Here is a 24,442-nt window from a genome sequence, read left to right on the forward strand (position 1 = left end):
GCTTGGAAAGTAAGTCGAGTTTTATCATATTATCTAGGGAAAACTGTCATTTTTTACAGTTTTGGTTGAAAATTCCTTCTAATGTATTTCTACGTCCATAGCTGTGTGTTTTTCTTTCTTCCTGAGTATACATGAAATAAGGATTGGAACTCAGTTTTTCTTTTCGTAGAGAATGAATGGGTTATCATTTGGAACAGTGGATTTTTTTTTTTTTAGTCAACTTATTATCTAGAAATTTTTGACGTTGGCCTTTTTCAAATACAGTAAGTTTAAGAGCACTTTCTCTACAATCGCTCTTGTGCCCCTCATCCCAGGGAAGGTGACCTTGCTTTCACTTCTGAAAGTGTTTTGAATGTGTCCTCCAAGGTTCTTGTGCTAGAAACTTAATCCCCAGAGTCACTTGCTGATGGTATTTGAGAGGTGAGAACTTTGGGGAGGTGACTGGGTCATGAAGGCTCTGCCCTCACGAGTGGATTAATCCATTCATAGGGAGTAATGGGCTCGTGGGTTATGGAGAGAGGGTCTCTGGCATGCTTGCTCTGTCTTCCCACCTGATGCTCTGTGCTGCCTGCAACTCTGCAGAAAGTCCCCTCCAGCAACCCCTCAGCCTTGGACTTGCAAACCTCCTGAACTCAAAGAAATACATTTTTTTTTCTTTTTATATAATTTCCAGTCCATGTCTTTCAGTTATAGTAATACTCAGCAAACGAAGACAATCCCCTATCTATATGCTCCAAAACTCAAAGAAGAAAGCCAATTTCACCTGAAAATATTGTTAGAAGTGTAGATTGCCCCCGAGCTCCAGATCTAATTGGTTTGCAGTGGTGACTGTGAATTTTTGTTTCTGCTAAGTTCCCTGTATTTTTCTAACAAGTACCCTAACAAGGGTATTAAGATCCTTGTTTCTAATAAGCAGGTGCCCTGTGGCCCACACTTTGAGAAACAATGTCAGAGGCAGAATTGGCCCCTAAGCAAGTTCCCAATGAAGCAGGAGAGGGGAATGTGTTTGGAGGGAAACATTCCTAGAAGATGGTTCCATAAGTGGGTTGATGGTGGCTTCTAGTCAATGACCAGCTACTAACACAGTCTCATAGGAAACGCAGACCATGCATCTCAGTTTCACAAACATTTACAAACATTTGTTAAAGACAGGCCCTTAGATCCCCAGATCTGAATGAGAAATTGTATATACACATCTCAGACAAACATATTACAGGAATCGATCTTTTTTTTTTTTTACAATAGAAATTATTCCATGCAGAGAATTTATTTTTTGATTGATATCAGATTGTAGATAATCTGTGGGGGGAAAACACAATAATACCTGCAAATTATCCCATTAAAGTTATTCATCCAGCCATTTCTACACCATAGGAACGAGCATGCTTTGAAATCTTTAGTTGTCTGTCAAATAGAGAAATTATTCATAGAGAGCATTTTCATGACTTGTAAGACAATAACTCTGCTCTGACTGAGCTCGTGTGTTTGTGTGTGTGTATACACACATGGTTCGTGGGTGCACACCAGCAACAAACTATGCACTAATAATAAAACAACACATTAGCAACAATTTAATTAAGCATGATTTATGTCAAAGTATCTGAATAGGGATATGATGCATTAATGACATGTAAAAATTTGAGGCAAAGAGAAGATGTTTTTCTGATGTTCAGTTCCATGTCTCACCAGAGTCCGGCAGCTGTTCTTGGAGCAGCCAAGCTGGGTCATAACTTGGGTGAAATCTTTTCCGAGGGAATGGTCTATGCGAGTTGGCAAGCTGTCAAGCTGTGTGTGGTCCTCGTACCAGCAAATGAGTAAATCAGAGTTATAAGTTGCAAATGTGGCCCAAATTAACTTCTGCATGGCAGGGAATGAGCTTGGCATAGTTTAGAGCGCGGCTCAGTGACAGCCTTCTCTCGTGGCAGCTGCATCAAGGAGATGAAGGGATATGAAGGCCTGGTGGGTCTCGGTGCTTCCACAGGGTCTGAACTCAGTGTCCTGTGCTTGAAATGTCACATTCCAAGAGCTCCTGGAATTACCAGGCTCAGTGTCATATCGCGCTGTGGGCTGTGCTCTCATGATGCAATTCCTTGCTTATCTGACCAGGCCTAAAATAAGACACCCGGATGCTTTATTTATGAGCTCCGAGCCACCTAGGCCCGAGATGAAAGTAACCTTGGGGGACACAGCATCGGATCACTTCAATTCCCATTAACTACCTGTTTCTAAATGGGGAAGAGCATCTACCCGGCACATTGCTTTATTCATGAAGACACAAGGCAGCCTGTTGTCCTGTCACTCTGGCTGACTTCCGTGTAGCGTGATCCAGCTGTTGAAGGCTGTGGAATGGCTGTTTCTAGTGTTGGATTTCACCTTTCTCTTTCTTTTCTTTTCACTTTCCATTTCTTCCTCCTTAAAAAAAAAAAAAAAACATTCTTAAAAAGACCCTTCGTCAATCCCAGCTGTTAATCATTCAACTATGCCTAAAGTGGTTATGAGTGGTTCCCCTTTTGCATAGACAAGGTCACAGGTGGGTGGTAGGGAACCACTTTGCCTACTGATGGCAAGATTGCATGCAATTTTTCAACTTTGGGGCTACTAATATTTTGGATTGGTTAGACCTCGATCCCGCAGGCTCTCCTGTGAATCGCAGGGTGTTTGGGATATTGTTGGCCTCTATTCACTAGATGCCAGTATCTCTTTCCTATTTGTGACAACTAACATGTCTCCACACAGTCCCAAGTTTCCTCTTGGGAGCAAGCCTGCCCTGGTTGATTTAGCGTGACAACTTACCAGGTCTTTGTTAATGAGACTCTCGCTGAGCCTGCACGGATGTGGTCATCCCGTCTGAGTCTGGAGGCAGAAAACCTGGGTTTGAATCTTGGCTCTGGTGCTTCTTGGCTGTGTGACTTCAGGCAGGATATTTAACTTATCTAAGCCTTTGCTTCTTGATCTGTAGAATAGGGATAATAGCACGTAACAGCTAAGTTAATTCAAAATCAATGTACTAATACGTATAAAGAAAGTGGTACATAGCACACTCTCAAAAATTGATGATCTGACCTGAAATACAAAATGTTATGGTGGTCGACTTGGATCTGCAGAGAAATAAGCCCAAGCAGTGCCATAAGCCCCTGCTGTCACGTATTGCTGAGTTCTGGTTTTCTCCTTTGCCCATCAACTCCCAGCCCCAGCCAATCTTATATTCCAGAAACAGATTAATTATGGCCAAAGACACGAGACTGGGAAAATGGAAAGAGAAAGGGCGAGGTGTGGGGAAGAAGCAGTTTCCCGTAGGACGGTTTCGATTGGAGAGCCCCATGAAGAGTCTTGACAGTTCATTTGGCATCTTGAATGTGAAAATATGGAAAGATGGTAAAAACAAAGCCGCCCTCCAAACATCACTCTTCTGAACCCTGTTCTGCACTCAACAAGTGCCAAATCTACCTTGTATCTTTCGCGTCAGGAGAAAGTGAAATCTCTTTCCTTATTCAGGACCGAGGGTGACAAATGTTAAATCTGTTTTCTTAGGAAGCAGCTGAGAAAACAGTTGAGATGATTCCATGTGACTAGCGCAATTTTCTGCCTGGATTTTCAAAGCCTGAGTCCCTTTTGAGCTGTATCTGAATCTAAAAATAAGGGCCAGGCTAAGGAAGGAGTAGACATCAGACAGCCGGTTACAACTGTAAACTCTGACATCTCTGCCAGTCATCGCACCTACACTCTACAGAGACTCTCATGTCTGCTACCTGCCAGCAATTAAGAAAACTTGCTCAAAACCTCTTCTTCCTGTTTGACCTGAAACTCTCCTTTTCTGAGAGTGTTGAATTTTCACTAATTTCTGTAGCTTGCTCTGCCTTATGTCCACTGTTTCTCTATTTTTTTTTTCCTAATGGCATCACAGAATGCAAAGGCAGGAAATGGAGAGATCATCAGGTTCATTGGCTGAATTGCTTCCAGACTGATCTCAACATGTTCCATTTGCCTTCTCTTTGCATGATTTCTGAGACAGGGAGCTCACTCCTACCATAAGTCCATGCTGAACCACGGATTCTCATTGTTTGAGGTGCAGAAATTTCCTTCTAATCTCCTCATGTGCACCTGACATTTCTCCCAACAAGTATAGAGTGACAACTGTGTGTCAGGACCCAAAGGAGTAGGCTGTGGTCATGGTGATGTGTTGAATGCACATAAATCATTCATCTGTTCATTCAACAAACATTTGTGAGCCATTCTGGTGATGCTAGGGGCTGGGATACAACCGAGCAAGAACATCTTTGTTCTCCTGGAGGTCGCAGTCTAATGGAAGAGAAAGACGGTCAGAAGTTTACTTTAAAGAATACAAAATAGGATTGTAGTGGGGGAAAGTGTGTGGTTCTGAATGCGTATAACCATGGAATCTGACTCAAATTGGGTGGAAAGTGGGATTGGAGATTTCTTTGAGCTGTGGAGGATGAGTGGGCATTAGTGGGGTTCTGAGGTTGGAGGAGTGGGGAGGGCCTAGCATGCTCAGGGGGTGGCAGGTACTGTGACAGGAGCAAGCATGGGGACACAAAGTGGTGGAGGTCAGCAGGACTGGGGTCTACAGAGCAGAGGGTGCGAGCTCAGCGGGGTTTCGGAGGCTGTATATTTTGGTCTTTATGGTAACATGAAGGCTCTGGAAGGGATTTTAAGGGCTGCTTAGGGGCTGAAACTGGCAGACTTTGTCATGGTTAGACATGAACAAGGTCAGATCAGTGGATATAAAGGACACACTGAGCTAAATGCCCCTAGAGCACTGAGGATGGAGCCGTAGACTCTGGTGGTCAGATGGTGACATCGGACTCCTTGGAAGTACGAGTGGATGTCTTCCAAGCTAGCAAGACAGTAGGGAAGTGGCAACTGCAGCAAGAGCCAGGCCTGGAGACTCATGGGAATGCTGCAGAACACACAGTTACCCTGCACAGGCTGCAGCACAGGGCCAGGGTCAGTGTCAGGCATTAGGACACAAGGCTGCAAGTTGGCCATCACCAGGTCACCAACAGCCCTGCAGACGGTGCAAGCGTGCTGGGCTCCGTCCTGAGAGCAAGGCTTTGCAGAGCCCTGAATGGAAGAGCAAGGGCCACAGTTGGAGTTTTAGGACTGCCACGTGACCCCTGGGTGGAGGTAGAGATTGGAGCCCAGGGCATCCAGCGCAAGGACTGTGCTGCAGTCATGGCTGGGAAGAAAGAGATCTTCCTCTTTGTGCAGAATGGCGGGCGGAGTTTCGAAAGACAGAAGCTGGGGCTCTGGCAGGCCACTGTCATGCTGACTATTGCTTCCCTAATAGCTGGTGCTGGCTCCTGTGAACTGTAATCTATGCAAAATGAGACTTGGAAAGAAGTGACAGCAGAGCAAACTGATAAAATATGCGACCCCTTACAGAAGCCATAGGACTTTCCCCTTTGTCTGCTCTATAGAATAGCCCATGCACCTGTTCACTTTCATTGTCCAAAGTGGAGTATTATTTATAAAATGCTGTCTCCCCCTCCCTCAACATCTGGATATTGGGAGTTGCACAGATTAGACATCTGGATTTAGGCCTGAAGTTCTGTCTCCTCTCCCAGCTGTTTGGTGTCCCATTGACAAAGCCCAGGAGTCCCTGTGAACAGCCATCTCATAAAACTAGAAGCTCAACAAGGCTTGAGCTGTGAATCCACTCCCAGGGATGTGAAAGTGGATGAACCCACACTAAGGTGCTAGGGAGTCCTAAGGTGCTAGTAATCATGGTCCAAAGGGATGGAGAATTTTTCTGATTGTCCAAAAGGATTGTGCAGTAGTGTACTTGAGCTCTTTGGGAATGTTCTCAGGTGAATGAATATTCTCAGATGGACAGTGGGGAAGTTAAGGGAGAATTCAGTGTTACCTCAATGGAAGGGGATGCCAGTTGAATTAAAGTTCATCCTTCAACCTGGCTGGCAGGCAAAGAGCCAAAGGTCTTGAAGCTTGAGCCCATTCTTTTCTAAATAGCATTTGTTGTTGTTGTTATAAAAATATCTTCCAAGCTCTTTGATTCACAGGTTGGGATCTTTCATGAAAGAATGATCTGCAAGGGGTTTGGGCAATCATTTAAATAAAGGAATTATATATACACTTTAGGAAAGTGCAGCTACCTTACAAAATCTAGGGCCTGGAAACATGCATGAAAGAATCTGTGCTAATAATTGACGGTAAACTGTCCTGGCCACTCCTGAACTGGCCTGGGTGAGCTCTCGCTACACCTCCACACCCTCAGCAGCAGTTCCTCTCCCATCCCCGAGTATCTTTATCTTTGGATGCAAGACGGATGTGACGGTCACAGGTCCTGCTGCCAATGGTCCCAGAGTTTGGTGAGGCTATTCTTGTGGACTGAGGAGGGGCTGGCTTTCTCGTCCCACCTGCTGTGTGTCCCTCTAGAGGACCCCACTCTACTGAAAAGCCCCTTCCCCCTTCTAGACGGGAGAGCTGCTTCGGGCCCAGGGCGTATCTGGCCAGCGACAACCCTCTGCCAGAACTGCCTCCGTTGGAACTACTGTCAAGGCAAAATTGCTTTATTTCCTAATTTTGATGATATTAGCAAATACATGTAATGGGAAATAAAATTAATCAGTTTGTGCTTGTGAAATTGCCTCCTGTTTACCTCAGCCTTGTAGCGATTTTTCCCCCTCCTACAGGGGTTATTTTAATTAACAGCGTGAATTTTTGGTAGTTTAATTTATTTTATGATTGTGTAAAAATACTCCTTTGTAAGGGTTTATATATAACTAGCCAGCTAATTAGCAGTAATATTTTAACAACAGCTGTAGAAGCAGGGAGTCCCAGGAAACATGGCTTCTCCCTTCAGACCGCCAAGATATTTATTGGTGCTTTTTCTTATCAGCTCAGGCTGGAGGCACCGAGGAGGGCAGTGTGCACATCAGATAATTAAAAGAGAAGTGAGTCGCGTCCTCCTCTCACCTGGCTCACGGAGCCTCCCTCCCAAGGACTGCTGGGTCTCCGAGCCTCTGATTTAGGACCCCAGCTCCTGCCTTCCACTTCTTCCAAAGTCTATTATATATTCCCCGTGGGTCTCCATGCAAGATATACCTTTCTGGAAAATTATGGGCAGTCTTTTAAGGGCATTAACTTGTACTAATAACAGTCACCAACATTTGTACTACACTTCCCATTTAGGCGACACATTTTAGCATAGAGCGAGGCCCACCTTACTGTCATTGAACACACTTGAATTTGAGTATGAACATGGGAAAGGAGGTTGGGAGGAGGGGAGGGCCATGCAGAGACATGGCCATGTGGAAGGTCAGAGAAGGAAAGAGAGGATCGAGACAGAAACCGTAGCAGTCAAGCTGGCCCACACCCACAACCGGCTCCCCTTCAGTCCTCCGCCCTCTGTCCTAACCCCAGTCCTATTCTGTCACTTGAAGTTTGGGTCCAGAGGAAGTGTACTCATTGGCCACTCTTGGTGATATGCCAGAGTTCAAAGAAAAATGGCTTGCTTTTCGTACCACATTTTTACCCCAGGAGTGTCCTCTAGAGCTCAATAGGAATTCTGCCTTCCCCGATTCCTCCTTACGTGTGATGATTTAGATTCTAACTTCTGCCCAGGTTTGTGATGCTCAGAATCCTGTGAGCTGGGTATCCTCAGGCCTATTTTGTATTCTTAACCTTATTTTATGCACAGGGACACTAAGTGACTTGTGTAGGACCACGCAGACAGGCAGTGTCAGGGGCAAGTGGAACTGTACCAGCCCTGAAATGTCTGTGGCTTCTTTTCTCTGAGCTTTTGCAAAACCCTCTTTATTTTCCGGTGGGGGGCAGACCTTTTCCTCTGTGTCCACAGTGCTTGGGTTGTTGCAGGGTCCCCATTTTCTTGTTGTGGTTCATTTGCATGTGAGTTTCCCTCACAGACTATGAGCCCTGAGGCAGCAGGATCTTTGTCTTTGTGCCTAACTTCATGCATAGTAGATACTCAAATCGGATTTTTTAGGTAGATTTTGGGGAAAAAGCCTGACAAGTTGAACCCAAGCTTCCAAAGCAAATTTCATTCTAATAAGGAGTTTAAATTTTTGATTAATTATTTGATATTCAACTTATTATTCTGATAGTTATGTCTAAAAATACCGCCCATGCTGTGGTAGCCTAGTGCCTGAAGCAGCAATGGCTCAAATGTGAACCACCATCATTTCCCCAACTTTAGTTAGGTGTCTACATAAAATGCAGCGTAAAAACTTCTAAAGTGTCTAAATCAATAAAATATGGGGAAACAGCACACTTTACAGATATACAGGTGGGCACATGGGCACAGGCGCCCACAGGCAACCTTGGTTTGGTAGAATTCACTTAACAGGTATTCTGGTGAGGTCAATGCCCAGGGGTGTGTGTGTGTGTGTGTGTGTGTGTGTGTGTAGGGGTGGGGGTAAGTGTTCCTAGGAAGCAGAAGCCTATTTGTAACTTGACCATTCCAGCAATCAATGTGATAACTTACTTTTGTAAAGTGTTCTACATTCCACACATGAAAGTATTAGCATACAGTGGCCACTGGGGGCTGGCTCTGGGGAGAGATGCTGCCCACCCAAAACCTCCACGCAGTGCATCGTGCCTGATACAGAGTAGGCACCCAATAGATATACTTTATGTATATATTTCTTTCTCCATAACCTGTAAGTGGGTGCTGTTAATCTCCTATTTAGCAAATGAGGTACTTTCAGAGAAGTTGATAATCCTGATGAAGGTTTCCTAATTAATGGCGAGTCAGGAGTCAGCCTCATCAAAGGCTGTGCTTTATTTTATTTATTTTAAGGGAGCTTCTAGAACAAAATCTGTAAATGTGTATAGATATTAACTAAGTGTCAAGGCAGCCTGTGGTTTCATAGCGAGAATGTTGCTTTGTATAGTAGTTAGAGGTAAGGCTCTGTCCCAGGGAAACTTGGACTCTGCCGCTCGTTTCCTGATGAGTTGTTTAACCTCTGAAAGTTTCCTCATCTGTTAAATGGAAGCAGAATTAGCCTGTGATACTACCTCAAGAACTGTGGAAGGTGAGACCACTTCTGAGTGCTGGGCATGTCCTCAGGGCTCAAGGACAGTCACCTAAAAAGTGGGGTGATGGGTATTGACTTCTTTCCTTAACATCAATGTGATCTTTCTGGGTCACAGGCTCCTCCTTTGGAAAATGACAGGTTGGTGACGTGTCCGTAAAGCCTCTTCCAACCTTAACGTTAGTGATCCCAGCACACCTACATGGTGTCTGACATGGAATGTGACTCCCCTTGGTATTCCTAAAATGTTTTCATTCTTTGATGAAGAGAGAAAATAATAATGTGAAGTGGAAAGAGAGAGGAGAAAAGAGGAATCGTAAGAGCTTGGGTCAGGGAGGGTTGCAGGAGTGGGGATCATATGACAAGCAGCTAAATTGACCATTATGGGTATCGAACTCCATTTGGTGAGTGATAGTAGGTGAGCACTGGCCATATGAAACTCATATCTATATATCAACTTTCCCCAGACACCACTGCAATTAATGGGCACCGAATGAGGAATGAGATTTGGCTGCGCAGAGAGAACAGTAGAAAATATGAGAAATATAAGTATAATACTGTAATTAAAGGAAAACCAATGTGACTTATAGCCTCCATCTCAATTCTTCTTCTTTTCTTTCCCCATTAAGCTGCATAAGCAAGAACTAATATGGAAAGTGAAAAGAAGATGTGACATTTCTTGAAAAATCGTTACGGTTAAAATTCAAAGTTGGGCTCTCTTTCAATGGGGAAACAATAAAATGTTAGATAATTCTCAGGTTCTCACTGCAAGAAAGCAATAATTATATTTTGTATTTTATTATAATAATAGGTTCCCAGCTAAATGCACAAATCTAATAAAACCATAATACCAAGCTACAATGGGCTTCATGAATTGTAAATGGAGAGAATTTAAATGTTTTTGGCATCTGCCACCCAGTTCCCCAATAATAAGATCTATAATTTCCTGATAAGCGTGTGTACGACTCTTGTGAGTTTAGCTCTGATGAAGGGCCAAAGCCTATTTTCAGTGTTCATGTGAATTTCTTATTGGCTTGGCGAGTCCCACTCCTTCATGTCTAACCCTTTTGCCATTTAAAAGCATTGAAAGAACTGAGAGAGATTTTTGTGACTTTTAAAGGGATTTTGAACATATAATTAGCTGTACAGGACCAGAAAATGGTGATTCATCTCGGGTTTATTTAAGAAGTCTCTGAAGCACTGGGTGTCACTTGTGTACATTTAAAGAACACTGTGTTTGCAAATGGAGCAGGAAAAGCGAGTACGTGTTTGTAAGGCCCAGGGCACAGCGGGAAAAGCTGCTGCTTTGATCTGAGCATCTGCTGTAAAAGTCCAGTGCCTTTTGCTCTAGTTCAGGGTGCAGGTGTAACTAGCGGTCGACGTTGGTTGGACGGGCAGGGGTGGGAGAGAGGGGCTTTCATGTTTCTGCTCGCGATCTCCGCACCTGAAAATGTCTTAGCTCAGAGCAGGTGCTTCCTGGGGCCTGACACACAGCATTTCCAGGCACAACTGGGAGAAGAGAGAGAGAGAGAGAGAGAGAGAGAGAGAGAGAGAGAGAGAGAGAGAGAGAGAGAGAGATCCATCACTTGTGGGGTCCTCTTGGGCTAGGATCCCAGTTTATGACTCTCCTAGTGCCAAGTTCCCAAGCATATGCATGAAGAATCCAGCAGAAGTATCTTCTGTCTCTAAATTTTCTTGCATCCTTCCCAAAGACCCCTCATGGGTGGCATGACTCAAGAGTCTGGAACTCTTGTTATAAAGCTGCAAGGCGAAGGGCATTAGTTTCATAGCTGCCAGCCCGTCCCTGGAAGCCACCAGCAGGTACGGTCCCCACTCTTTCCTGCACCTGGCAGGATCTAACCCACAGCAGGAGGTTTTCCTCTGGGCTCGTGCTAAGACTTTAGATATTGTGGGAACTTAATTGCTAGTGGTGGGAGTTTGACAGGTAGTCACAGGGTGAGGGGAAACACCCCTGAAGAACCTGCCATGGGCCCCCTGAGTCCCCCACCCCACCCCACTTTCTGCTCTCCTTTTCCTTTCAGGCTGGGAAAGGGCAGTTCAATTGAGCTGAGTCACCTGCTCTGATCACTTCCTTATCAGCCGCAGAGGAGTCTCCCTTGCCTTTGCCCCCAGTCTCATTTAATTAGATATAAGCCTCCCTCAAAGTCAATTCATTCTGTTTCTTAACATTGACCGCAGTTTCTCTTTTGGCTAACTCCTTGCCTCTCCCTCTGATTGAAGCAGTGGAGGCTGATAATTCATTTTGTTCCGCCATTATTGATTTGGTGGCTCTGATCCAAAATTTGAAAATTTCTCTCCAGGTTGTTCTTGCCCTTGGTTTTTACAAAGACATTGCATAAAATGAAGGGTGTAGGTCAGAAATAGAAACCTCAGTGCTACTTTAGGCTATGAGGGTCCACTTTCAATTGGGAGAGAGGCTTATTGTTAATTACAGAGATTTCCAAGGGCCTCACGCTCTTCTCAGGCACTGGCTGGGAAAAAAATCCTCCTTACAAATGCTTTCTAAACTGAGAATGGATTTGAAAGACCATTGTCTGCCCAGGCTCAGAAATTATTCCCTCATAAAGGACTTGTGTAAAGGTTTTCAAGATACCTTTATGTGAAAGATAAACTATATTAAGGGTCTAGGAGCTTCTGCTCACCACATTTTTGCTGAAGGTTTCCTTTCTTGGTTCTTGTAAATGTCAGTTCCTTAAAGTCGCTGCCTCTCTTGGATGAAGGATTCCGAACCCAAGAGAGGATGCTCGCCTGACAGTCTTTCTTTTTTTATTCTGGGTATCTTGGTGGGTGTTAAGTGGCCAGCAGAGTTTTTCTTGATGGCTCATTACTAATTTGACATTACTGGAGGGCAGTTATCTTAAACAAAACAAAACAACTTTGTTTCAGGAATCTTTGCTTTATGAACATTTCAGAACCCTGGGAACCAAGAATTTGTATTATAGAAGCTCTTATAGAGACTAATGTTTCTCTGTTAATCCTCTAGAATGGGATTCTGTCTTTTTCATGTTGCAAGTAGTTGTAATAAAAGACTATCTTAAGAAAAGAGAGGAAGAAAATGAAAACACGGTCTTCTTTTGGTTTTGTTTTTCCCAATTGGTATGGCAGGCTGCTCAGGTCTCTTATTGGATTACAGGAGGGAACAGTGGAAATGAACGGAATGTATTATTTTCCTCATGTTACTTCTTCTACGTGAAGCTGGGTCCTTTGAATTAGCACATACCATGGTGGTGTGTAAGCTTCTTCCTTTTCGCCTCTGAGTTTTTAAAAGACAAAGATAGAATCTGTGACATTGTCTTATATTTTTAGAAAACTGGTAGTAGATGCCTTCCAGAGACACTTATTCTAAATGAAGCTACATTCTTCTCCCTCTTCCGTCTCGTCTAATTTGATATCATTGGTCCCTATAAATAAAACAAGCCTGCAATGCCAGCTCATCATTGGCTTAGAGATCAACTCAGCCTTGACCTCGTGCCTGTCATGAACTCGGTTTCCTCTGATCAGAGAGGGAAACCATAACCCCCCCCAAAAATAAATAAATAAATAAGGATTTTTTTCTGAATCAAATAGAAACCCCAAAGATGTGATCCCCACATCAGGACTTTTAATGTATTTCCCTTCTGTCATCACGAAGACTTATAAACAGGTAGTGCAAGCATGATGATCAGCCTCACTGGCCACCAGCTACCCAAACCTCCGGCCAAAATTGGGGAAGATTCTTACTGTGTTAAGCATTCTGGCTCCATGCGGCCAAATCCAAATTCACCCATTGTCCTTTGATTTCAATAAACCCTCTAGATTCATAATTACAACACAGGCTAATTATGCAGTCCAAGTTCTAAACCGCACTGGATTTGCCCAGCACGCCTCTCCCCCTCGCTGGCATTATTGTATTGGTTTTCCGACCCTGTCAGACTGAGATTTAAATCCTTAAGCTGACATTCATTGTGTTCTGTGTATCAGCTTTTCCTGCCTTTCTGAATTACGTGCCCAATAAAGTTCTCATTTCTGTCATAGGTCAGGACTTGGTCTTTTATAAATTCTTAGGCTGAGGCCATTTAAATTCTGTTTTTGATTTTATCCTGCCTCTTCGAATTATTTGCCTGGTAAGCGCTTTAACTTTTTGGCCTTTAGCCCCAGCTTCTTAGGCTATTAATTTTTTTTTTTAACCTGTGTGACCATTGAAGCAAATTTATAGAAGAATCTCACTGACGATGAGGTAGCACCATTCTGGAGAGAGAAGAGAAATGTCTGGAAGGTCTTCAAGTTGGAGTTTTTGCCAAACCTTGTGCCAGAGAGCATGTGTGTGTCCTAGGGGCAGGTCACCCAGGGAGGCTGCAGCCACCAGAGCCCCGCAGGTGTAGGATGCGATCCATCCTTGCATTTCTTCTGTTCTTTAGTGTTTGGTTGCCATTTCAATGGGATCCTATCTTAGTTTCCAGTAAATCCAGTTTGCCAGGGGCTTTTAGTCTAATGTCTTTTTTTTTTTTAAAGGCTTATGATATATGATCAGGCCAACATGTTTGTTATTGGTGATTTGATAAAGTATTTTTGGTTTTGGTTTTCAGTTGGAGACAAAATTCTCCAATTTCATTTTATTTGCCTGTGCCTCTGAGGGACGCATTTCGAGTTGATTCTAGGAATTCCAAAGATGCATGGATGACACATGGTCTCTGGACTTTCCTTACACAAAAAGTGGGTCCAAGCCAATATGAATAAGCAAGTGGCACTGTGTCTCCTGGTCCCCTGCCTTTGTGGGTTCTCCAGTGGCTACTGGGCATTCCCGACACCTATCTGCCCTGCATTGTCCTCCGCCCATCTCCACATTGCAACTGCGAGTCTTTGTCTTCTTTCCTGGGAGTTTTACTTCCTGTGAGCTAAATCAGTAAACACATCCATGAAAATGAGTGAGCAGACACTAGTTAGCCAATTCATCACTCTTTCTAGAGAAAAATATTTGCATTTTTAACAGAATCCTTCTCGAGGCAAAGCATTAAGTCAAAAAGCTGGTGCTCACGGCAAGAATTCAATTTGATCTTGTGAATATCTCCTAAGCAGGCCAGGCTGAGAGCTGGTTCCCTGGCATCGGCTGGAGAACTAAACCAGCTCTCATATGACAGTAGCAGCATGTCTTTGTGATTTAAAAAAAAATCTATTTATGTATTATGTATATATATGTTTCTGGGTGGGCAGCTTATTGATCCTAGCAGCTGTTGAATTTTTATATGCCATTTATGATTGTTCCCGTGATATAGTAAAATATTCAAGGCAAATTTGATCAGTGTTTTTTAGAAAGGTCAAGTACTTCTATGTAACATTAGTCTGAAGACATTCCAAGATGTTCCCTGCCGGTCCAAAGGGAGTCGGACAGGTGTATGTGACTAATAGAGTCACAAATTGGAGGCTGGCAACTAGGTGACAGGAGAGTTTAAGCAAATCAGGTTTTGCATCAATGGTTAAACTGATCTGAGATCTCGTGGCGAAGGGACAATGTCATTCCATGGGGTCACTTGTGCACAGGAAGAGGTGTGATTCTGTTGCAGGACTTTTCCACTGCCCCCCCCAACTACCCCCCACCCCCACCCCCAGAAGTAAAGAACCAAACATGAGAATGACAGTTGTTGGCCAGCCACAGCCTAATTCAGTCATGTCACATGCTGAACTGCCTGGTAATTTCATTGTCACACTGAAAGACAGATTGAGACATATTTCAAAAAAGTGTTTCATGGTGACCTGAAAGGTGATGTATTTGAAGACGGCCACAGAAAAGTAGACAGTGTATATACCATTTTGTGTGAATTTTGAAAAGTTTTTCTCTTAAATTGAAGGGAAAACAGGAAAGAAAAAAAGAGGGCCAAATGCAGGGCTATTTTCTTTGCTAGAATAGTTGTTACTTTTTTTCCCCCTAGAAAAATAAATAGGTTACTATCTAGGTCTTTGTGTTTCTCTTCCTCAACTTTATTGTATGTCTTGTCAGTTTCACTCTGGCAGTATTATATTTGACAAGAAAAGGACTGGATTTTGAGTTGGCAAAAAGGGAGGAAAAAAAAAAAGCGTATGTCCCAAATACCCAAATAATGTTGAGTGGCACCCTTGGTCTTTGTGCTCCTTATGGAAATATACTTGCTTTCCAATTGGATGTTTCTGATGGGGTTTGACCTCTGCTATAAGCTGCAGCTGCGGTGCTAATCTGGGGACAGTTGCAATCCTCCCCACCCCAAGGGAATCTGTTGCCTGGGTAAATTCCCAAGACATACACTCTGTCTCCCAAGATTCCTGGAATTGAGCCCTTTGGCCTTGGGGCAAATCTTATGTACCGAGCACCCTTAGGAGACTGACCAGAGCTCCCTGGAGAGTGCCTTAAGTATGTTGCAAATACTGGCTGTCCAAGGACTCTGAATGGTCCGGGGTTCTTCAGTGGAATTTACAGGTCAAGATTGCTGGAGAGATGACGTACAGGGAAAGATGGAAGCTACCCTGGTGTCACAAAATAATTCAACAATTGAAAATAAGTGAAAGACTGAAGTCCCTTGCTTCTACCTCCCCACTCTTCGGCTCATGTTAGTGGTGCCTCCATAGTTGCTGAGTGGGTATCATTATGGGATACCTAGACATGAGGCCCAGGAAACAGGCAGGGGCTGAAATATAGAGAAACTTGAATTTAAGCCTGTGGACTTGGAATTTTCTCTTGGAAGCACCACAGAGTCCCCTGTCACTTGGCTTGGATCATTCATTGTTCCCCCTCTGTTCCATACCATAGCTTTATTATAAAGGCATAGTGACATAGTTTCTTGTCAAACAATAAATATTAAAATATTGGTATGATCTGTCTGGTTCCCTGCTCCTCTGCAGAGAGGTGCACCCTCAGATCAACAGCCCCTTATGGCTTTCCACGTCATACTTGGAAGTCAGTACCCAGCCAATGTGCTTGACAGCGTGCGGTTGGCAGTGCTCTCTGTCCAGCCTGGTGTGTCTGTCTCACGTTGGCGAGGCGCAGTCGGCCGCCCTGTCTGCTTCCTTCCACTTTGGACCTTCCTCACTCTGCCTTGCTTCCCTCTCTTCCCACCGTCAGAGACCTGTGCCTTCTATTCCTAGGTTTCTTCATTTCCCGTGTTGTTCTCCTGGTTCAAATTAGAGACCAAATCCTGGAACAAAGGAAGGCTCTGTAAGGGTGGTTCCCAGGGCCCAGGGAGGGACCTTCCTGCTCCAGCCGCAGCCAAGGTGACCTTGGGTACATTCCCTGTCCCTTGTCCTCACCTCCCTCATCTGTAAACAAGGCAGTCCAGATCCGACTGAAACTGACCCTTGTTAAACTTGTTCTCAGATCCTTGCTCTACCCATGTCCTCCTCAGAGGGAACTTCTAGGAGGGTCTGAGAGAGAGAGAGAGAGGGCTAGGGGGAAGGGGAAGAGGGGAATCCCCAAAGTGGGGGCTTTTACTATTTGGTATTGACTGCACGGCCAGGTTAGGGATTTAAACATGATGCTTCTCACCCCAAAACGTGTGTTGTTCCAAACACTGGGGCTTGTTTATACACATGTAGTCATGCAAGGATGACTAAAGATGATAAATTGGACGTGTTGCTAAGAACAGAGCTGCAATCAATAGCATTGCAATGGTAATAACACCAACAGGCCTCAAATTTCACTTCATTTGAAAGTGGATTGGATCCATCATGGAGCATGGTGGGAGGAAGGGCTGGGTGGCCATCGAGTGCAGGTTTGATGCTGGCAATGGGACTTTTGGATTCTGGTCTGCATTTCTAAAAATGCCTTTGGCAACCATATTGTCCCACACTGAGTGATAGGAACTCCAGAGACCAGAGGCATCCCCTGAACTGAAGGCTTTTCCTGCCAACAATAGCAGGTCCTTTAAGGAAAGATTGCTTTAGAGGGGAGATACCAGTGGGTCTCACTCAAGCTGCACATTAGAATTACCTGGAGAACTTCAAAGGAAGTCCCAATACTGAAATTTTGTCCATGCCCTGCTGAACATGAATTCCTGGGCGTGGGGCCCAGACCTCAGCAAAGCTCCTTGGGTCACTGCACTGAGCAACGGAGGTAGAGAACCCCTAGTTCTAAGTCTTTGCCTCCCAAAGCTTGGTTGTCATCTGGGGTTGTGAAATATAGTTACTGACTCAGAATCCCAGGTGATCTTGGCAACAGGAGAAAAAGGTAAATTCATTGGCAAACAAAAATAGGAACTTCTGCCAATAAGTATCAACTTTTAATAACACAAAAAATTGTAGATTAAATTGATTTGTGATAATTCTTATTAATGATAAAGGGCATAGCAAGATAGCATTAGACCAAAGACCAGAGCTGGTCCTTATTATTGGGGACTTTTGAGGAGGTTATCATTTTTCTTATCTGAGTTTTGAATAAGTTGAGAAATGAAAAAATTAAAAATGGAGGCCGAACATCTTATTCCCATTAGAGCTAGTTGTGGTTTAGATAGTAGGTGTCCCCCAAAAGTTCACGTATGAGACAATGCAAAAAAGTACAGAGGAGAAATGACTGGGTTGTGAGAGCTTTAACCCAAGCAGTGAATTAATTCCCTGATGGGATTAACTGAGTGGTGACTGGAGGCAGGTGGGGTGTGGCTGGAGGCAGGTGGGGTGTGGCTGGAGGAGTGGGAATTGGGGTGTGGCTTTGGTGTATATATTTTGTATTTGGTGACTGGAGTCTCTCTCTGCTTTCTGATCATCACGTGAGCTGCTTCCCTCTGTCACACTCTTCCACCATATTGTTCTGCTCATCTGGAACCCCAAGCAATGGAGCCAGCTGTCTGTAAGCTGAGACCTCTGAAACTGTGAGCCCCAAATAAACTTTTCCTCCTCTATAATTGCTCTGGTCAGGTCTTTTAGTCACAGCAGTGAAAAAGCTGACTTAAACAGCTGATACTAGGTTTGGCCTCGAGAAGCAAGTGGCCCAACATGATAACCCAGGATTAGATAGGTTTTTTCATCTGACTGTGGCAGGATATCCCCCCACCCCCTTCCACTGAGGCTTATTGTAATTACCAGGAATGCTGGGTTCCTGAGGGTGGCATGTGTCCAAGATGAGCAGGATGGAGCTGAGCTAAGCCTGTTCAGGTGTTCTTTCCACTCCCCTGTTATAAAGGGATGGGGGAAAGGCAGCAGTTTTCCAGAGGAATCTTTTCCCCATGAAAACGTGAAATAAGAGAAAGGTGTGGCTGTCAGCCACTGGGTATCTTAGTCTGTTTTCTGTTGCTGTAGCTGAGTACCAAAGACTGGGTAATTTATAAAGATTAGAAGTTTATTTGACTCATGATTCTGGAGGCTGTGAATTCCCAAAGCATGGCTCTGGCATCTGCTCTGCACCTGGCCAGAGCCTTTTTGCTGCAGCATAACATAATGGAAAGTGTCATGTGGCGAGACAGAGCAAATGTGTGGCTCAGATCTCTTGTCCTCTTATAAAGCCACCAATTCCATCATGAGGGCCCCATCTCACGACCTCATATAATTATCTTCCAAAGGCCCTACCTCTAAAAACCATTAAGGTAGAAATTTGGAGATTAAATTTCTAACACGAGAACTTTGGAGGGGGGTCACAGTCAAACTGTAGTCCTAGGCAACCTTCACCCCATTTTGAAGTTACTTGAGTTCCCACAACTCAAGTATCCAGTGTCCTCCTCTCTGGAACCTGCCTTCAGATTTTTCATTAATGTCTAGTTTTCCCTCCCAGGAAATAAGTACCCTGGTGTCTTCAGCATAGCCTGGGGTTTGGGGGATTTGAAAGACTGGAGTCTGAGCTGAAGCTAGGGGTGTGACCATCCCCTGAGTCAACATCCCTCAGTATTAAATTCTCTGGTTTAAAATACCCAGAGTGGTTTCTGCCCTTGTGTCTGGCCCATGACTGATGGAGTTGGCATTTTTCATTTTTCATCTTTTTTTGAGGCTCCTGGTGACCTGGATTTCTTTGTGCTACTCTATACCCATATTACAGTTAAGTTTACTGAGATGTGGACAGTGTAGATCATCTGCCAATGATCTCATGGAGGGTTGCAACCAAGAATTCAAACCCATCTTTAGCTGAATGCAAAATAAGTGGTTTTCCTCCAATGTTTCAAGTTCTACAACTCTGCACAGAATAAAGGGTAAGATAGGGGCTTTTCCATTTTTTACCAAAGATTCCAAAAGAAGTTGTACCTGGAGGTGAGGGAGGGGACATAGATGCATATGTCTCTCAATTCCTGCCTTTCTGCATTTCACTGTCTATAACCTCCCATGGTTGTAGATCCTAAGGTGGAAGGGTCCGAGCCTGACCCTGGGTGGGACAGCCTGCCTTTTGGAAGGCAACTGCTAATTATCCTAATTTTTCCTAATAAGATGGCTGAGTATGTGAGGCGGTTTGACTGGTCCAAGATGACTCAGTGGTAAATGCACTTCTGGGACTTCTGGGGGACTTCATCTCCTTCACCTGTGATATGGAAACAAGGGCCAAAGAAATAAACCCAGGAGGAAAGGCTGTGAGAGAGCTGTCCTGTGCCTATTCTGATGCAGCTCATTTCTGCCTTTAAAGGGGCCTTCCCTCCTGACCACAGTCAAGAGCTGGGAAGTGGCTGCTGGGGACCCTACGGCACCACCTCCCCCTGTTCATGTTGCCCTGATCCTCCTCACAGTGGAGATCAGCCCTTCCCAACCTGCCTAAGTCTGCAGAGGAAAAAGACATTGGAGTGGTTCTTATTCCACAGCAAACAGCTACTGAAGGGGACACAGGGGGGTTCTGCTGCACCGGGTGCAGGAGGCTGGGTGCTGCCGCCCGGCTATCAAGCCTCATTCCCCATCATCCCGTGGTCTGGCCAGAATGAGCTCATGGAAGACAAATGTGTGAAAACTCACCATGTCACTGGTATTTACAGTGTCAGATGGTGGCAGAGTCAGACTCGTACTCCTAGTTTAGCAGAAATGGCCACAGTGGGGACGGGACGGGTGGGGTCCAGGCCCCTGGAAGCCTGATCACTTGGAGCTGGTTCTTGACTCTCATCCTTTGCCAGCTCTTTCCTTCTCTTTGCCTCCCTCTCTTATTGGTTCAGCTGTCTGACCCTCCTCTTTTGGTCCTATTCTCAATTTTAATTTCCGTTTGTTTCCATTTGGTCATTCATTCGGAGTTTCATTCAGATTTCCATTCCGTGTCAGCTCCGGTTTCCTGGACACTGTGAGTGTCTGGTGATTTCACAAACTTAGAAAGTTCCCGAAGAAGTTTCTTATTCTTTTCTGCCCAGCCTATGCCTGTCCCTGCCATTTCCACCTTGGCACATGGAAATCCCACTTTCCATCTGTTCCAACTAAAAAGCTTGGGGTTACCCTTGACTCCTCTCTTTCAAACACACTTTGTAGCTAATCCATTGGTGAATCTAGTGGGATGTGGCTTCAAAACATCCCTTGAATCTGATCACGGTTAAGCATTTCAGTAGTCACCATGGTCCTCGTCTCTTAGCTAGATTATTCAAATAGATGTCTCTGGTTCTTTCTTTCCTTCCCTTTATGGACCATTCACAACTTAGTAGCAGATCTGATCTATTAAAGTTAGTCAGGGCGTGCCACTCTTTTGCTCCAGACCTTTCAAGGCTCCTCATGTCACTCAGAGCATAAAGCTCTGGTCTTAAAATGGCGCCCGAGGCCCCAGATTCTCCCCTCCCTCCCCTCCCTGAGCCCATAAGCCTGCCCCACCCACACCGGCCCCTTGCTGATCTTTGAATGTTCCTGACACACTCCTCTCCGTGACCATGACATGCTTCCTCTGCCTTCCTCAGGGCCTGGGTGGCTTGGTCTCATTGTCTATTCAAGTCTTCTCAAATGGTCACCTTTCAGTGGGGACTTCCCTGAGTATCCTATTTAAAGCCACGAACCTCTCTCTTACCCCAAGGTGCTCCCATATTCTCCATAGCACACATCAACATCCCAGGTTTGGTCTGCTTTGTTTATTTTTTAATTCTTGTCAGTGATCTCCACTTGACCCTTCCACCTCGTCCTCATCCCCACTAGGACGTCAGCTCCGGAAGGCATGGGTTCTTGTCCGCTTGGTTCAGTGCTTTATCTCCCCTGTCTAGACAATAGCCTTCCATAGGAAAAGCGTTCCGTAAATATTTGCTGAATGAATGAAAAAAGTAGGTGAGAGAGTACATTACTGAGCTGGGGCCAGGCATGGGGTTAGCGCTTGGGTACAGATCATCCCTTCACTTAAGTATGCCTTTAACAAATATTTTTGAGAAGCTGGGTGACGTGGCCTTGGTGTGCTGTACACCCTCCCTTTCTTCCTGGTGGACTCATTTATCCTTCCAGAACTCTCTTTGCCCCTTCCTCCACCTCAACTTACTGATTTCGTTCTCTTTTTCAAACAACCCACTTGTCCCTACCACTTCATTTTCACTTCCTCCTCTTTCTTTGGCCCTGATTCTCTTTGACGTGGCGCTGGCTGTGCAGTCTGAGCAGGTCCTTAGAGGGCTGGTTTGCTTTAGGTTCCCTCCAGCGCACGGCGGTGCTCAGCGTGTGAGGACGGGATGGGTGTTCAGGACTCACACTGCCGCAGTCCTCCTCCCCAAGGTCCACTTGGTCTTCCTGCTCTGTAAGGCGGTGATGAGGATTAAGCAACTCTTACCTGGTTCTACCATGTGTAATGGAACTTGGCCGACGTTTTACTCCCATCTATTTATGGTATTTCTGCCCAGGGTTCCATGGGAATTGACTCCCAGAAAAGGGCGAATGTCTTTCTTTAGAAAAAGAAAAAAAAGGAAGAAATAGTAACACATGCATAATATCATCGTAGCAGTAATGCAACTCTAAGTGAGAAGAAGAAAAGCAATCCTTGTATATATATAAAAACCCCCTGCATTTATCTCCCTTTCCTTTCTACTCCAATCACACAGATTTAGTGTTCCATATTTTCATGTTCCTACCTAACTTCCACAGTGACTATTTTAATGATGGCTTACCCCTACATTTTCTTGATCATGAGATGCTATTGTTTTTAAGATGTACCGTTGTTTGCATAACTAAGCTTTTTGAAGAAGAAAAGAAGTATCACCACATTAAATGTACACATTGATTACAAGATGTAGTCTAATTTCAGCAGAATTGAAAATTTATCCAAAAAAAGTTATCTTAAAATTGAGAAAATAAAGTACTTCATAGTATGTATTTGCCACAATGTGCTTTTTGTACCGAAAATCTCCTGCTGTGGAAGTCTATGGACCAATACCTTCATCTTTTGAATGGTTTTCTTGGTACTCATTCATGTGGAAACAAACATTTTTATGATTTTTTAAATCATGCTGCTATGATGTTTTTCAAAATGTTTAAGACATTTATACTTGTCACCCCAAATATGTGCTGAGTATCAATGCCTGATTGTAACTCTGCCAGCATTAGGTATTATGCTTTTTGGTTTACTTTTGTTTTTTGTTAAGTCTTTACATACATATGGGTGGTTTATATTTGCATTATTTTGGTTACGTGGGAGGTGGTAGAACACATATTAGTAGCAGACTTAGTGATGTATCTCAACTGCAGGGAAAGGTGTTGTTATTGACAGGGTGATACAAGCTGATCTCATTTAGATGACAAAGACAGGCATTTATTCTTCAAAGTTCTGGCCTTTGGCTGAGGTGGAGGAGAGATTAAATTAATAGAATTATTGAAAAAGGAAATCAATTTTTGTTTCTGAGAACAAATCTAATTAGACTTTTGCCATTTCCCAAGGACCTTTAAAGAAGGTGCTGTCTTCTAACCTTGGAGTTTTCAAGAATTTCTGTTAGGAACGTTGATGCTGCTTGTTTCTGCTAGAGTGTGTAAGGAGTGTGATCACGGACTGCACCACAATGACAGTGACTGACATTTGCATATCGTGTTTGCCATTTGCTGGGCAGTGACCTCACTGTGTACACATGAGCTCATCGAACTGTCGTAACTCCGTGCGATAGGTATTATCACCTCTATTCCCATTGATGGAGGAGGAAATTAAGACCCAGGGAAGTTGATGTAGCTCAGGTTGGGGTACAAAAGACACAGACTGGCTTTCAGCCCACTTCCTTCAGCACCTCCAGGTACTGTCGTCTTCCAGAACAACGCACTGCGGTGTGGACAGGCGGTTGACAAAGAGTCCTGGAGGACTTCCGACTCTATGCTAATCAGCTTCACTTTCCACCTCTAGGATGGGAGGGTGAGATTTAGTCTCTTGACAACCGAAAGCACATTTTTCAGCCTCCTCTGCCTTTTGACTCAGGTCCAGGACCAAACACCCTGATGACAGCGTTTGCCCTTGGATATGGTCCCTGAATCACGCCCTTCTCTTGTCCCCTTTACCTTCCCCCTGTGTTATCAGTGGGCATCTCTCAGAGGCAGATGTTTGGAACACTGGGACTTGCTAAAATTAACACAAACATTCCAGTGCTGCAGTATCTGGGGTATTTTCTAGAACGTTTTGATTTCCCCATTGAAAGAATGGTGAACTTTGAAAAAAGGTCTTATCGTTATTTGGAACAAACCAAACCATTTTAACTCACCAGTTTCATGCCTATTTCTTTGCTCTTCAAAAATATCATTTTATGCTATTATAAAGTAGGAAAATGTTTCCTTTCTGCTCAGTTGTGAACAATTAGTAATAATGTTTTATTTATATGAAATTTTACTCTTGTTGTTTGAAAGTTAATTGAGACCAATGATTAAGAGCACAGGTTTTAGAGTCAGAAAGTCCTGGAGAAAAATTCCACTATCTCTTATTCTGTGACCTTGGACAAGTTGTCTGATTCCCTTTGATATAGAAGAATAAGGATAAAACCCTCGCATCTCATAGGTTTGCTATAAGTAGTAAATGAAAAGAATGAGCTAATGCTTATAAAATGCACATATGATACATGACACATAGTAAGTATTCAATAAATTTGCTAATAATAATATATAGGTAATAGAATGAAATACCCCATCTGATTCAAATGTATGATATGTCAAGATCACTGTACTGTCATGTGTAACTAAATAAAACAAATAAAAAAATAAAAAAAAAACCAGATTACAATAAAAAAATATTTAGGTAAGGCTCAAAGTCAGCTCTTTTGGGGATGCATCTTCTCTTGTTCTGTCCTCTTAATCAAGGACTCCTAACTTCCTTCATGGCTGCATTTTGGGATTTTTCTCTCCTCCAAACATTTTATCTAAAAGGTATAATAATTGAAATTTATTTTATCTGTAGAAATTCGAAAACATAATAACACTGCTTAGTTAAGGAGCATCAGAGATACCCTTATTTTTCTTCCCACCATTTTTCAGTGAATAGGTAGGAGTTCATTTCTAGAATTGCAGAAAGGAATTGCTAGACAGGTGATGTATTTCCAAGGAGAGATGTCTTCAAACTTTATATCTAAAATGTCCAA

The 24,442-nt window shown here is 43.8% G+C and overlaps 1 protein-coding gene across 1 annotated transcript in view; it reads left to right on the top strand.

The window, feature by feature from the left end:
• Window positions 1-24,442, top strand: part of Ppargc1a (PPARG coactivator 1 alpha) — a 607,930-nt gene that overhangs the window by 183,141 nt on the left and 400,347 nt on the right. The gene's annotated exons all lie outside the window — the stretch shown is intronic.

Source organism: Marmota monax, unplaced genomic scaffold, assembly GCF_021218885.2.
Source record: "Marmota monax isolate L192 unplaced genomic scaffold, Marmota_monax_Labrador192_F-V1.1 WCK01_AAM20220418_F8-fsc00009, whole genome shotgun sequence".
NCBI lineage: Eukaryota > Metazoa > Chordata > Mammalia > Rodentia > Sciuridae > Marmota > Marmota monax.